The sequence below is a fragment of the Choloepus didactylus genome, chromosome 3, assembly GCF_015220235.1.
Source record: "Choloepus didactylus isolate mChoDid1 chromosome 3, mChoDid1.pri, whole genome shotgun sequence".
Lineage (NCBI taxonomy): Eukaryota > Metazoa > Chordata > Mammalia > Pilosa > Megalonychidae > Choloepus > Choloepus didactylus.
This window is the reverse complement of record NC_051309.1, coordinates 43731511-43745703: the sequence shown is the minus strand read 5'-3', so window position 1 is coordinate 43745703 and position 14193 is coordinate 43731511.

The window sequence follows — 14193 nt, the reverse complement described above, 5'->3', positions numbered from 1 at the left end:
AATGGAGAGAAAACACCACCTTTTCTGTAGGTTATGTAACGTAAGTCCACTGATGGAAGCTAAAATCAATGGGTGAAAGTCTGAGGAGAAACAAGACATTTTCGCAGTCTCTAAGTATCTCCTCCCAAGATATTTACTAATTACAATGGAAAAAATAATAACTTTACAGTGGAGAAACCTGGGAGACTCCACCTTAACCAAGTAATCAAGGTTAACGTCACCTGTAACAGGAGATATTGAAGTCCTGCTCGCCCTGAAATGAGACACCAAGGAATCAACATCATTTCTGTGGTATTTTTGCCAAAAATGCAGACTTCAGTCTAATCATGAGATACATCAGACAAACCCAGATTGAGAGATGTTCTACAAATTGGCCAGAGAACTTCCGTAGTGTCAGGGTCATGAAAGAACTGGAAAGACTGAGCAATCCTCACAGATCGGAGGAGACTAAGGGGACTCAACAACTAAATGCAGTGTGGCTCCTATATTGGATCCTGACATGAATAGGCCACTGAGGAAATTCAAATAAGGTCTATAATTTAGTTAACAGTTTTGTATCTACATGAATTTCCCGGTTTTGATAATTGTACTATGGTACGTAAGTCGTTAGCTTTAGGGGAAGTTGGGTGAAAAGTATTTGTGAACACTCTACTATGTTTACAACTTTTTTCTGTAAGTCTACAATTTTTAAAAAATAAAAAGTTAAACAAAATAACCCTCTGCAATGGACTTCAAAGCCCTGACTCTTAACCACCAGAATGTACTTTGAATTCTAAATCCAAGCTGCAGAGAGATTGTTTGATGACCGGCTTCTAGAACTGGATTGCAAGACCCGTGGCTGGTGTCCTAGAGCTAGGTCACATGCCGTGGGCACTAGGAAATAAGTAAAGAGGAAAAATAATAAATAGTAGTTCAGCTTCAATGAAACTTTTCATAATTTTGTAATCTTAACGTCAGGATTCATAGAATAATTAACATTTATATGGCACTTACTGTGTGTCAGGCATTTCTCTAAGCTTGTTACAAATTTTAACATATTTGATCCTCACAACAACCTATGACAGTATACACTATCAATTATCCGTGTTTTTAAGATGAAGAAATTATGTGATTTGCCCAAGGTCACAAAACTAATCAAAGGGGAAGCCAGGATTCAAACCCAGGAAGTCTGGTTCTAGAGACCATGGACTTATCTAAGGTGTTACACTGCCCCCCAAAAGGTTTTGTGTTTGTTAATTGGATATTTTATTTTGAATTACCTCTGATTTTGGGATGGGGCCGCAGAATCTGCCAGTGTTTGGGGTCTTTAGGCCTGGATCCTTTAAGTCCTAAAAGGCTATGTACAATGGGAGTCCAGGAGCAGTTCAAACCCACCCTGCAGTGCCCTGAGTCCACAAAGAGGGCACTGAGATCTCAGTCAGGTTGGCTCACTGGTTTGTTCCAGACACCGGGAAAGAAGAGATTCCCATCCCAAGCCCAGTGTTCAGCTCTCTATTTTAGGAGTAAGTTTGTTTTTTTCTAAACAAAAACCGAGTCAAATTTATGCTATATAATCAGTGAGTTTGCAAAGCAAGGATTTCAGCTCCTTCTGATATTATCAGAACTAAACATGTGAACCAACAGGTTCTGAAAACCATTTGTGAGCCAATTCAGACAGAAAATATACTACCTGGTATGGCTGAGCCAGAGCAGGTGGAGGAAAGCTAAACTTCTATTCGTAAAGTCTGGTTCATTTAGGAAAAAAAAGAAAAAAGTTACATGCCATCAGATTGCGAGTTTTGTTCTCTGCACTGCGGAGAAATACAGAGTCATCGTGCTCTTGGGGGTGACTAAGCCATTATTTCACTCTGAACACTAAGGACTGTTGCTTTGCACACCCCTCACTGTAATTAGCTCTTACAAATCGGAATGAAGGATGGAACACGAGAGGCCCTTGGCTATGGGCCGAGCACTCAGGATTATTTTATTTTGGTTAAGGAAATGGAAGGTAAAAGAGCTTTGTCTATATTGCCTGTTTCTTCACAGTACCCTTGATTTACATGCAATGGGATGCTAATTAGGCACTCTCCTGTTTGAAAGAAGCAGGGGATTCCTTGCAAGAGGCTGGGACTGCCCATGCTGGTTTGAGCCAATGGTATGCTGGTGAAAGTTTAATAAACAGTTTGGAGGTGGGGGAGTGAAGGGGTGGAGGGGATGATTTATAGTGTTTGCCCATATCTGTAGTGTAAATATTTCCACACCCTGGTTGATTTCAAGCTACTAATCTGACATCACTGAATGAGGAGTTGGGCACTAGGAAGAGATACACAGAAGCACACCATTTTATATAGTATTTTGATGCATGTAAATAACCTTAAGAACATACATATGCTTATATATGCACTAAACATCTCTGAAAGGATACACAGAAAATAAAAATGATATTAATCTCTAGAAGCCTGGGAGATCAGAGTGGCAGAGAGATGACATTCTTATTGTATAGCATTTTATATTATTGGGACTTTGACCGTGTGATGCATTATTTGTTCAAAAATAACCTTTAAAATATCACTTTCACATACATCATCACTTTCATCCTCATTATAACTTTATGAAGTGCGGTGGCTTGAAGCTGTGTACCCCAGAAAAACATGTTCTTAAACTTAACCCATTCCTGTGGATGTGGATCCATTATAAATAAGATCTCTCCAAGATATTACTTCAGTTAACCTGTGGTCCAAATGAATCAGGCGGAGTTTTAATTCAGATTACTGGAGTCCTTTACAAGCAGAGTGAAAGACAAAAAGCCACAGAGGGAGAAGCCAGAAGCTGGAAGTCAATGGAATTGAGAAGCCAGAAGAGGCTGCCATGTGCATGGTCATGTCACAGAAAAGCCAAGGACAAAGGATCACCAACAGCCAGCTCCAGAATGCCACAGTCTTTGGGGAGAAAGCATTGCCTTGATTTTAGACTTCTTCTAGCCTCAAAACTGTGAATCAATAAATTCCCATTGTTTAAGTCAACCCATTGCATAGTATTTGTTTAGCAGCCAGGAAACTAAAACATGAAGTAAGTAGGGAAAATTTCATTCTTCCTAGTGTAAGAATGAGGAAATGGAAGCCCACAGGCAGGTGACTGATTCAATGTCATCCAACAAGTTAAGTGGCCAAGTTCAGGTTGAGACAGCCTAAGGTCATAACTATGGGTGGGTGGGGCAGGATCCCAAATTATCTCATTCTCAGTCCTGGCTTGTGCTTTTTCCAGTGGGGATTGAATATTAAATAATAAATAAGGGAAGTTTTACAAATCAGTCTCAGAGACACAAAGTGGACTGGTTACAAGCATGGACTCTGAAACTAGGTGATCTGGGCTTTGTCACTTACTGCTTTGTAACTTTGGGCAAGTTACTTAACCTCTCTGTGCCTCAGAGTCCACAGAAGTAAAATGGGGATAAAAATAATATGAGACCTTAGATGTGTTGTGAAGATTAATGGGTTAATACTGGTAAAGAGCCCTTAGATCAAATCATCCCTGGCACAGAGTAAATGTCACAAAGTGTTTGTTAAATCAACAAAAAATACACTTTAGGCATCATCTTTCATTTGCACCAAAAAGCAGCTCCTCCTCTTGGCTTTGCGTTTTCAGTAACAAAGCTGAAAGTCTTCCATTTACCCTTTGAGAGCAAACCCTATGGTTTCATCATTTTTATATATCCACCATACATTGTACAGAGCCTTATATGCAGTTAGGTGTACAATAAATATCTACTGACTTGAATTGAAATTGAGATATTTAGGATCCAGACCCAAATATGCTGCTTGAAGACTTGGAAAACACTGCCCCTGTATTCCCTATCATTGCTAATAGGACTTTATAACTAATCTAGTTGCAATTTGTTTGTTTATTGAACAGGTAACATATTCAAATGGCAAAGAATATAAACAGGCTCCTTTTCCAGAAAACCTTCCCATTGCAGACCCTTCAGCCTCCCATTTCTCCTCTCCAGAAGCAACCATTCATCTTTCTACACATCTCTATGGGGTGAGAGCATGAACACTGGCGCTAGCTGGTCTGGGTTTAAATCTGGCTCTACTACTTACTAGCTGTGTGATCTTGGGCAAATCACTTTACCTCTCTGTGTCTTTGTCAAATAGGGGTAAAAATAATAGTACATTGACCTAGGGTTATAAGGATTCATGAGTTGAAGTGCATACAGTGCTTAGAGTTGTGCACACAGAAAGTACTACTTCATAGGAATAATACTCTGATCCTCCCAGTAATCTTGGGGCATATACAAGGGATTTGCAGGTGTATATGTGTCAAATTAAAAAGTTAGCGTGGGGGCATGTAAGCTGAACGATGGGACTAGGCAGCCTCTTAGTTAGGAGCACACTATACGGAAAGTGGGAGATTCATGTTCACCTTCTACCTGAGCTGCTGATGAGCCTTGAGGCTTTCAGACTTTCCCTCTCTGGGCCTCAGTTTCCTCACCTGTGAAATGAGAATGTTTGATCACGGGAGTATAAGGTCCTTTTCATATCTAACATTTTGTGCTTATATCTAACAGATTTGAAAAGTGCCAAGACTTTTTAAGAGAATTTCAAAAATCAGAGTAATTTAGTGAGTAGAGAAGAGAGACCTCAAAAGGGCATTGTAGCCTCAGAGGGGCTAATTGTGCCACCTGCTTCTATAGTCTGGTTTCCCACATCCTCTTTTACAGGAGGTGTGCCCTGTCCCTCCACACTAAGACTCAATGTCGGGTTCACGTGGCCGAGTTCTAAAAGGTCAGAGAGATTCTTTCTGGGCCTCAATGACTCAGAGAAACGGTTTGCCACACTTTATTCTGACTACAATTCAGAATTACTGTACTGATAGATTATTGAGTCTTTTGCTTGATTTTTAATGAAGTAGAATTTGCCAACCAATGATCTGTGGTTATTTTCTGACATACTTGGCCAGATGGCACTTTCGGTGATAAAACTGGACAGCACAAAGAGGTTTCACTATGTTCTATATATGCTCTGCACTGTTTCTTAGATATCAGCACTTCTTCACATGCAAACTATTTTCTAAGCCCCAAAACTTAGACATTCAAGGATGAAAATTGATGAGGGAAGCCTCTAAGGCCTGAATAGGCTGGGGCCATCATCTAGTCTCTGTTTGATTAAACATTCTAGTGATATATGTATATATATATATATTTCCTATATACTCACTTTGATTTTGAGCATTTAAAAATTCACCAGTGTGTTATTACCATATTATTACTGCTATTGTTGTATTAATAATGAATATTGTAATATTGTATTACCATTCACTAAGTATCTTTTAAAATATTATATAATTTGATCTATTACGTTTTGGGGGAAATATGGGAGGGCAGGAGATATACATATATCAGAGTTATACCAAATTGGGTTTGAATCTCAGCTTATTAGCTATTACTTAGACTTGGTGAGCCTCAATTTCCTGATCTGTAAAAGAGGACAGTAATACCTAATTCATGCAGCTGTGGATGGATCTGGAGACATAAAACAAGGAGTCTCCCTCAGTGCCTGGACTTAAGGCACTCAATAAACAGCAGCTGTTATGACTATTGTTATAATTATCCTCATTTTCTACACAGGGAAACTGAGGCTCAGTTGCTGAAGAGATTCACTTGGGGTCGTTCATACCCCAAGTGATACCGTGATGATTCCAATGTAGGTCTTCCAGATTCAAAACCTGTCCATGTTCTTTCCACAGCACAACACTGCCTCCCAAAAGAATGCTTTTAGTGCCCTAACAGGCCTAGCTTTGTTATTTAACTTGTTAAAAAGACACAGTTTTTTTTTTATTTGCTCTTTTTCTTATATTTGGTTATCTCTTGATAGCTTTTTCTCTCTTTTTCACTTGATAGAACCCAAATTAAGAGGTTTGGAATGACTAACAATAGAAATAGTTTTTGGATCGGTTTCAATCTCATAAGCTTCTAGTCGGACACCTCCAGAAAACAACAGCCTCTTTGAGAGCCTCCGGATACCCCCTTAGATGGTTGGAGCTGGAGAATCCCTTCTGTGCCATCTAGCACAGCTTCCCCATGCAAGCAGAGGAGAGTACAGCGGGTAGAGCCACTGTGCCAAGTCCCTGCAGCGCACCAGTGACGGAGCCAGAACTGGAACCCCCAGGTCCAGTATTCCAGGCCAGGCGTCTTTCCTCTTCTCTGCTCTTCAGTGAGAATTGCCCCTCCTCTTAGCCTTTTCCTTTCCTTTTACTAAAGCTAATGTACATTGTCTTCATAATCCTAGGCAAAGGATATGAGGATCATTTCTAATGTCAGCAGGTTACACAATTGTGACACTTGAGACATAACAGTCATAAGACTAGCGAGGCTTCTTTGGAAATTATAGCTGTCAAGATGAAAGTCTCCTCCCATGTTTTTTGTTCTGGTTTTAGGGCAGTAACAGGAGACTTTCTCATGACATATCTCTAAGCCTTCCTACATTAGGCTGAATTTGAAAGTAGGGCAGTACTTGCCAATCCTGTGCTATTTCAATATATCCCTCTGGTCCTAACCAATATGAGGAAGTATGAAAATTTGAATCCATGCTTGCAGGTCCCCTCTTCTCCCTTTCCTTCTCCTCCCCTCCCTTCCCTTCTCCTCCCCTCCCCTCCCTTCCCCTCCTCTCCCCTCCCAGCACACTGGTGATTTTCCAAATGTTAGGCCACTTTAAACTTGATCTTGTAAAAGATCTGTTCCCCCTTCTTTCTCCCCCTGTGATAGTGCCTACCCCCCAATGCACCCAAAGGCACTGGATTGAATGCCTGCACCGAGGAAGAAAACATGCCACGTGCAGAGCTTTTGAGTTAGGGTGTGATTCCTGATTGTGTTGAGCATGTGACCTAAATCAAACAGTGATGGTCGTGTCTTGCATTCTGAACTGGGTAATGAATTATTTTCAAACTCTTCCTGTCATTTGGACCTAGATTTCATTCCTAAATTTATTACCTCCTGGCTGGGAGATGCTGGAAAGTCATTTAAGCTCTCTGAGCTTCTACCTTACCGTCTGTAAAATGGCTATAATAATAGCTCAGAGGGCTGATATGAGAAATAAAGAATTGCTACCTGCCTGGCACATGGCAACCCTTATTAAATGCTAATGCCCCCCTTTCATGGCCACTTGCCTTCACTGCCCCTTTTTCTTCATTGCTCCCCTTCTCCTCCTCCTCTTCAAATCTTTGATTCTTTCCCGTTTTCCACTAACAACATGATTGGACCCAGGTTCAATTTCCTATGCCAGCTCCCCATTACTTACACTCCGGCCTGTTTAGTTCATTTCCATTTCTGCCCAGCAGGGAAAACCAAACTCTCCTTCTTGTGCCTCTGGAATTTGTGTTTTTTGTTTGTTTGAAGTCTACCATTGCACGGGTCAGGCTGCTCCTTTGATTCCTGTTAGTCCTGGGTCTTCAGAGGGGATAGGGCCTTCCTTGGCAGTGAGATTATAAACTAACACCACAGGCAAAGCACAGAAAGTCAGCTGAAACCAGCCTTCCCAAAAGACCAGCCGCCTGCGCATCCAACAGTTTTGGATTCCTCTGTAGGATTACATCTCCTTCAGGGCTATTTATTCAGACCTCAGTGAGCTGGTTTTCTCTGTCATCCTGTGATAAAAACAAGGGTGGCAGCTTTCTTATGGACTGATGGCATCTTTGAGATGCCTCAGGCTTATCTGCAGCAATTTAGCTGGATTTCAAAACTCTGCAGCAGCCCACAGGCTTTGGTCACTCATTTTCACACCCATGGAATGTGGAATTCCCTCCATGGATTCCTAATGGTCTGAACAAGTCAGTTTGGAGACTTGCCCTGCCTTGTAAGGGAGCCCCTTCTCTGTAATTAGATGGCAATCAGAATCAGCCCTGTGGTAGAGGCCAGGAGAGGTTTCCTAACTTCTTCTCGAGGCACAGTGAGAATTCCCTTTGGCTCAGAGAAGCTGGGTCAGGACCATGGCTTCCAACTTCCAGTGATGTCCACAAGGATTATATCCAGGAAACCATGGCTGAAGGGTCGTTTATTCATTCATCAAATACTGATTAGGCATCTACTCTGTCCAAGGCACTCTGCTAGGGCTTTGGTTTATAAACATGAGTATGTCATTGCTCCTAGTGGGCCAAGTCAAATATGTCTGCATATAATTACAATGCCCTGTGGTGCTCACCATAGGAGAGATCTGTGTAATGGGCAGAGGCTCTCAGGGGAAGGAGGCCTTCACACAGTTGATGGTGGAGCATGGTGGAAGGGAGAAGACACCAAGAAGAGGTGATTGTCTAGCAAGACCTTCAAGAATGAGGAGTTCAATCATGTGGAGAGAGGTGGGGGAAGGAATGAGGTGGGGAGGACAGGAGAAATGGTTTGATTTGGAGTATTCCATAAATAGACCCAGAGACAAGAATTTGAATGCAAGAGGTTAATTTGAGAGAGGGTCCCTGGAAACAGCATCAGGGGAGTAGGGAATGCAATGCTGGATGGGAAAAGCGTACATTATCAAGACATGTGGCTACTGTGGGCAATCTGAGCTCAATCTTGCTGGGCATCTCTGGGGGTTGGTGCAAAGCATGCTTTAGCCCACAGAAGGGCAAAGATGCTGGAGTAGGGAGTGGTTTCCAGGGAGACTTCCAGTTTGGCCTGCCCAGGTGCTGCTACAGCCAGGGAAAAGCTGCAGGTGTTTGCAGCAATCCTTGGAGTGTAGATGTGAATGTGGCCCGGATGGGAGCAAGGCCTCCATAGCATCTGCTACAGAGGACCAAAAGCACTGAGACATGAAAAAAGCACCATGAGTTAGGGGCCAAGATAATTATGGACCCAGTGGCATAAGATGTAACTGGGAAGGAAAACTGGGGCCAAATTGGGGCAGGGTTTCTCTGCCATGCTAAGGAGTTGGATCTATATTTGATGGGTAATGGGAAGTGTGCTAGTTTGGATATATTATGTCCCACCAAAAGCCATATTCTTTAATGCAATGTTGGGATCAGAGTATTAGTGTTGATTAGGTTGGAACCTATTGGTTGTTTCCAAGGAGATGTGACTCAATCAACTGTGGGCAAGACCTTTGATTAGATAATTTCCATGGAGGTGTTACTGCACCCATTCAGGGTGGGTCCTAATTAAATCACTGGCACCATATAAAAAAGCTGACAAACAGAAGGAACAGTGAGCTGCTTAGAGAGACATTTTGAAGATGGCTGTTGAAAGCTGATGCTTTGGAGAGTGCCATTTTGAAATGCAGTCTAGAAGTAAGCAGATGCCAGCCATGTGCCTTCCCAACTAACAGAGATTTTCTGGATGCCAATGGCCTTTCTCCAGTGAAGGTACCTGATTGTTGATGCCTTACCTTGGACACTTTAAGGCCTTAAGACTGTAACTTTGTACCCAAATAAACCCCCTTTATAAAAGGCAATCCATTTTTGGTGTTTTGCATAATGACAGCATTAGCAATCCGGAACAGGGAGTCACAGAGGATCTGGGCTGTGGTCAGAGTTGCCTAGCGCCACTCACACATCAGGGTAGGTTGTGAGATCAGAAGGCAGAGCTACGCACAGACACTGACCCTGCCAGCACATGGGGTGGACAAAGTGGCAGCGCTTATACAAGGACGTGAATAAATTGTTCCTTCTTCTGTACTCCCAGGTCCAACAAGACCCTTAGGCTATTATCTTAATTAGTTGTGCACATCTCTGCTTACCCAACCAGATTGTCAGTTCCTCTATGGATTGTGCTTTCATTCATCATCCTGAGACCAACACCGAGCAGTGCTGTCACATGGCAGGGAATCGGAAAGCATTTAATAGATGATGAATGACTAGGTTGGTTTAAATAGTCACAGCTCTACCCAAAGCTATTCACTGTGTCTCTAACAGGATTGGCACTGATTCAAAAGGGCATGAGATCATCAGTGCTGTGCATTTTGGAAATGGATCAGGAAGGCATTGCTGATGGGATGCTTTGAAGTATTTTGGAACTCCTTCTCTATAACCCCAGAGCTGGTCACAAGAAGATATTTCCTTTATCCTTTGCTGTTTCAGCAAGGCCTCAGTGGAATGTCTGCCTAATTGTCACTTCCATGGAAGACATTTCACTGCAATCGTGATGTTATCAGAGGAGCCTGGATTTTCCCTCTTGCCTTGGCCAACTAAGTGGCCTACTCTTCACATTCTGTCCTGTTCTGACAATATTTGCTTCTGGTTGCCAGCTAGCGAAAGAGGCTATCATTGTCATTCAACAAGAGGACAATTTTCTGAAGTGGTTGCATGACCTTTTCAGAAAATCCCCTCGGAAAGGGGGAAATATCCTTATGGTAAACAAGAGGAAAACAGAAATAATTCGGTAGCCAATATCATTTCTGGAATGGGGCGCCACACCTGGTGATGCTGACACAGACTTCAAGGTAGAGGAGAGTTAATAGAATCCCACCATTAGACTCCATAAAGAACTTCTAGAGGTCATTCAATCCATCCCCCTGCTGTAGGCACAACCAAACTGAATTCATTAAACATCTATACTTCAAAAACTTTAGGAAAAGAAATTCTTTATCTTTCCCAATTAGGGATCAAAATTTTTTTACAGGTAAGAAACGTTTCCTAGAAATAATAGAGCTTGTGTCTTGGAAGCTTGTTCAAAGCTTAGGGAACTGAAGCAGAGCCAGTACTAAAACATGGCCTCTTGACCTCCAGCTGAGAAACTTTTCATTCTTCCATCATTCATCAAGCATTCCTTGAGTGCCTATCCTGTGGACTTCTACTTGGAGCTGGGGAAACGCAGCTCACCAAGACAGTCTGTGCCACCTGGGAGGGGGCTCATACTCCAGTTGAACAGAAATACTTGCATTTAATTAACTTTAACTGAATGTCACCAATACTATAATAAAGGTTGGCTCAAATACATCTTGAATACCAAGAGTACTTTTTGTTTTAAAACATGGGCATTGATACTTAGATTGCAAGTGTTTCTTCTGCTCTTACCTCCTGCACCCTATCCTTGTGTCTATTAAGACACACACTCACTTAGGCACATACTTGATGACAATTGTGTAAATCCCCAAATTTTATGGTAAAAACTGAAAACACATATTCCCATCTCAGGTTTGCAGTGATAAGTTGTTTTTTAGTCCAAAGGGATCAAAGGAGGGGGATCAAGGTCCATTTACCTTTCTACTGCTGCAACCATGGAAACTTGGTCACTGCCCTAAAGAAAAATGAAAACAGCTCCTTAAACTAAAATAAATGGCTAAAGACACTTGGAGATACAGACAGAAAGACGTTTGGAGATGCTAAGTTAAGAGATGAAGACCAGAGTTTGCCCCGGAGAAGTTAAGAGAGGACCCCCAGATGCTTTGAGAGAAATGCCCTGGGAGAACAAGCAAGGATGCACAGGATTTGAGAAAGAGGAGCTAAGACAAAAGCACAGAGACGTTTTGGAAAAAGCCATTTTGAAACACAACCCGGGAGCAAAGGACCAGCAGACACCAGCCACGTGCCTTCCCAGCTGACAGAGATGTTCCGAATGCCATCGGCCGTTCCTCAGTGAAGATACCCTCTTGTTGATGCCTTAGTTTGGACACTTTCTTGGCCTTAGAATGGTAAATTTGCAACCTAATAAACCCCCTTTATTAAAGAAAACAAACAAACAAAAAAAGAAGATGGCTAAAAGAAGAATAAAGAAAAAGAAAATCTTACTACTTGTCCAGATTTGTTGTTACAAAAAACACAGTGATATACTTAATATACTTGAGTGGAGGGATCATGTGAACCACTGGCGTATGGGCTGGTTGTCATTGCCAAAGTAATCAGTCGAGGTTAGAATGTTGTTTTATTTGAATAATACTGTGTCAATTATGGCCTGAAAGAAAGCACCTTACTTACTATTCTTAAAAAAAACAAACAAAAAACCAAATGAAACAAAACAAAACAAACAAACAAAAAAAACCAAGCGCTAGTCTTACCTATGTTACAAAAGGTGATTCCACCAGGAAGATGGCATTCTAAAGAGTAAGACATAAGTGGGAAATCACCATCAGGAACAGACAGGTTAGTGTGTGAATTCCACTAGCTCCGCTGTGGCTACTTCATGACTCTTCATCCAACAATCGGCCTTGAAAGCATGGGTCAATAATGCATTGCAGTAAAAGTGTCACTCAGATTCTGGAACTGAATCTGCTCCCCTCTCAGTCAGTAATGACGTATTTTCAACTGCCAGCCCTATTGCTGGATGCCTGTTCCAACCGACTCCGGTGATGCCCTCTCTGCTAATTGCTCAAATCTCCACCCTTTCTACGACTCCCTGTTTTGATTGACGGCCACATGAAGCCAGCTAGAAGCCTTGGAAATAGGTACCTCCTCTTGTTTTCTCACTGCCAGCCATCCCCTTCTTTCATACCCCATTCAATTGGCCATCAAATTCTGTCAGTTCTGTATATTCAACATGTCAATCAGGTAGGGGACAATTGCAATAAATAGAAACCACTCTAATATTTTAAGCAGAAAGGGATTTGGTGCTTATATAATTGTTATAAGAGTAGGTTCTGGGCTGTACTGTGAAGTATGACTCCCAGAATAACACTGCAGAACTAGCCTGCCAAGAGCTCTGCCATATCTGCCACAATCAGGAAGGTGGGGAACCAGAGAACCACCACTGGAACTATTAAGTTCAGGGACACACTACTTTTGCTGCAATCTAGGCATCAGAAAGCCATCACTGCCATAACTACAATTACCATCCTATTTCTGATAGATCCATACCAGCAAAAAGGGTTCCCCTGTGCTCTGTCTCTTGACACTCACAAAGCTAGAGCAGGGATGCTGTCACAGGGACATTTTATGTGTCTATGACTGTGCTTGCTAGAAGAAACAGCAGAAGCAGCCAGAAACCTGGCCTCCTATTTTTCCTTCTAAATTTTGCATAAATGTATCTGTTTGGCATAACTCACATTATATTTGGAACCCTAGATGCAAGGGGTTCTGGGAAATGTAGTTTTTAGCTTTCTAGCCTCTGCAGTACAGGAGGGCACACTCCAGGGGGTTGAAATGAGAAAATCCATAGTACCTGCTATGTTTCTTGAATAGCCATTGCCCTATGGCCCTTGTCATTGCAACTTCCTCATAACTCATATCCCTGCTCCAAAATTCTCTTCAATTTATCTTCTGTGTTGCCCTTCTTTTCTTTGTAAATCATTACCCTTGATCATGTCACTTTCCTACTTAAAATCCTTTCATCAATTGGAATAAAGACATTTTCCTTTCAAGGCTCTTAAGTATCTGACCAGAGTCCACCTCACCAACCACAAATCCCACTTCTCGGTATCCCCAGACTTCAATCACACCAGAAGCTAAGTGCTTTGAATAATGGCAACTCCCTGATCTTGTCCTCATATTGTTCATGCTTTCCCTCTGCCTAGAATGTCCTGTTATGCTTCATTTTCTCAGTTTTAATTCCCTGTTCAAATGTTCCACCTCTGAGAAGTTTCCCCCTCTTTCCCCCTCTTCAACCCAGGAAGAATTATTGAACTCTTCCTGGCATGGAGCACCCATCTCTATCATTACCCTCCTCACACTGTATAATATGTAGCTATATATGTGTCTGTCTTTCCAATGTGAGGGGAAAGATTATACTTCTGTTCATCTTTGTATTCCCAGGACTTGACTCCTAGTAGATGCTCAATAAATATTTTGGGAGCAAGTGAATGAATGAAGGAATGAATGGTCCTGGGTATGTGGAGTTCTCAGTCCCACCTCACTGGCTTTCCTCTTTAGCTTATAGACATGCTGATGTCTTTTGCATCTCAAAAAGCAAGGTCTCTTTGATCCTCTAGCTATGATCTGGCCACTGTTCTTCCTTTCATAGTAGGGTTATTCCAAAGGATTGTCTACACCCAGGCTGTCTCCACCCCTTCACCACCCATTCACTGCTCAGCCTCTTTCCTCCACTAAAAAAAGTCCTTGTCAAGGTCACCAGTTATCTCCCAGTTGCTCAACAAAACAGTAGTTTGTCATTTCTTATCTTAGTTAACCCCTTTGCCTCACTTGACTTTGTGGACATGCCTTCTTTCTTGAATCTATTCCTTTTCTGGGTTAACACTTTCTTAGCCTTCTTCACAGGCTGTTCTGCCTTTGCCAAGACAGAGTTCCTATCCTCAGGCCTCTTCTCATCTCCTTCCTCCACCACTCTGGGTAATTTCATGGCTT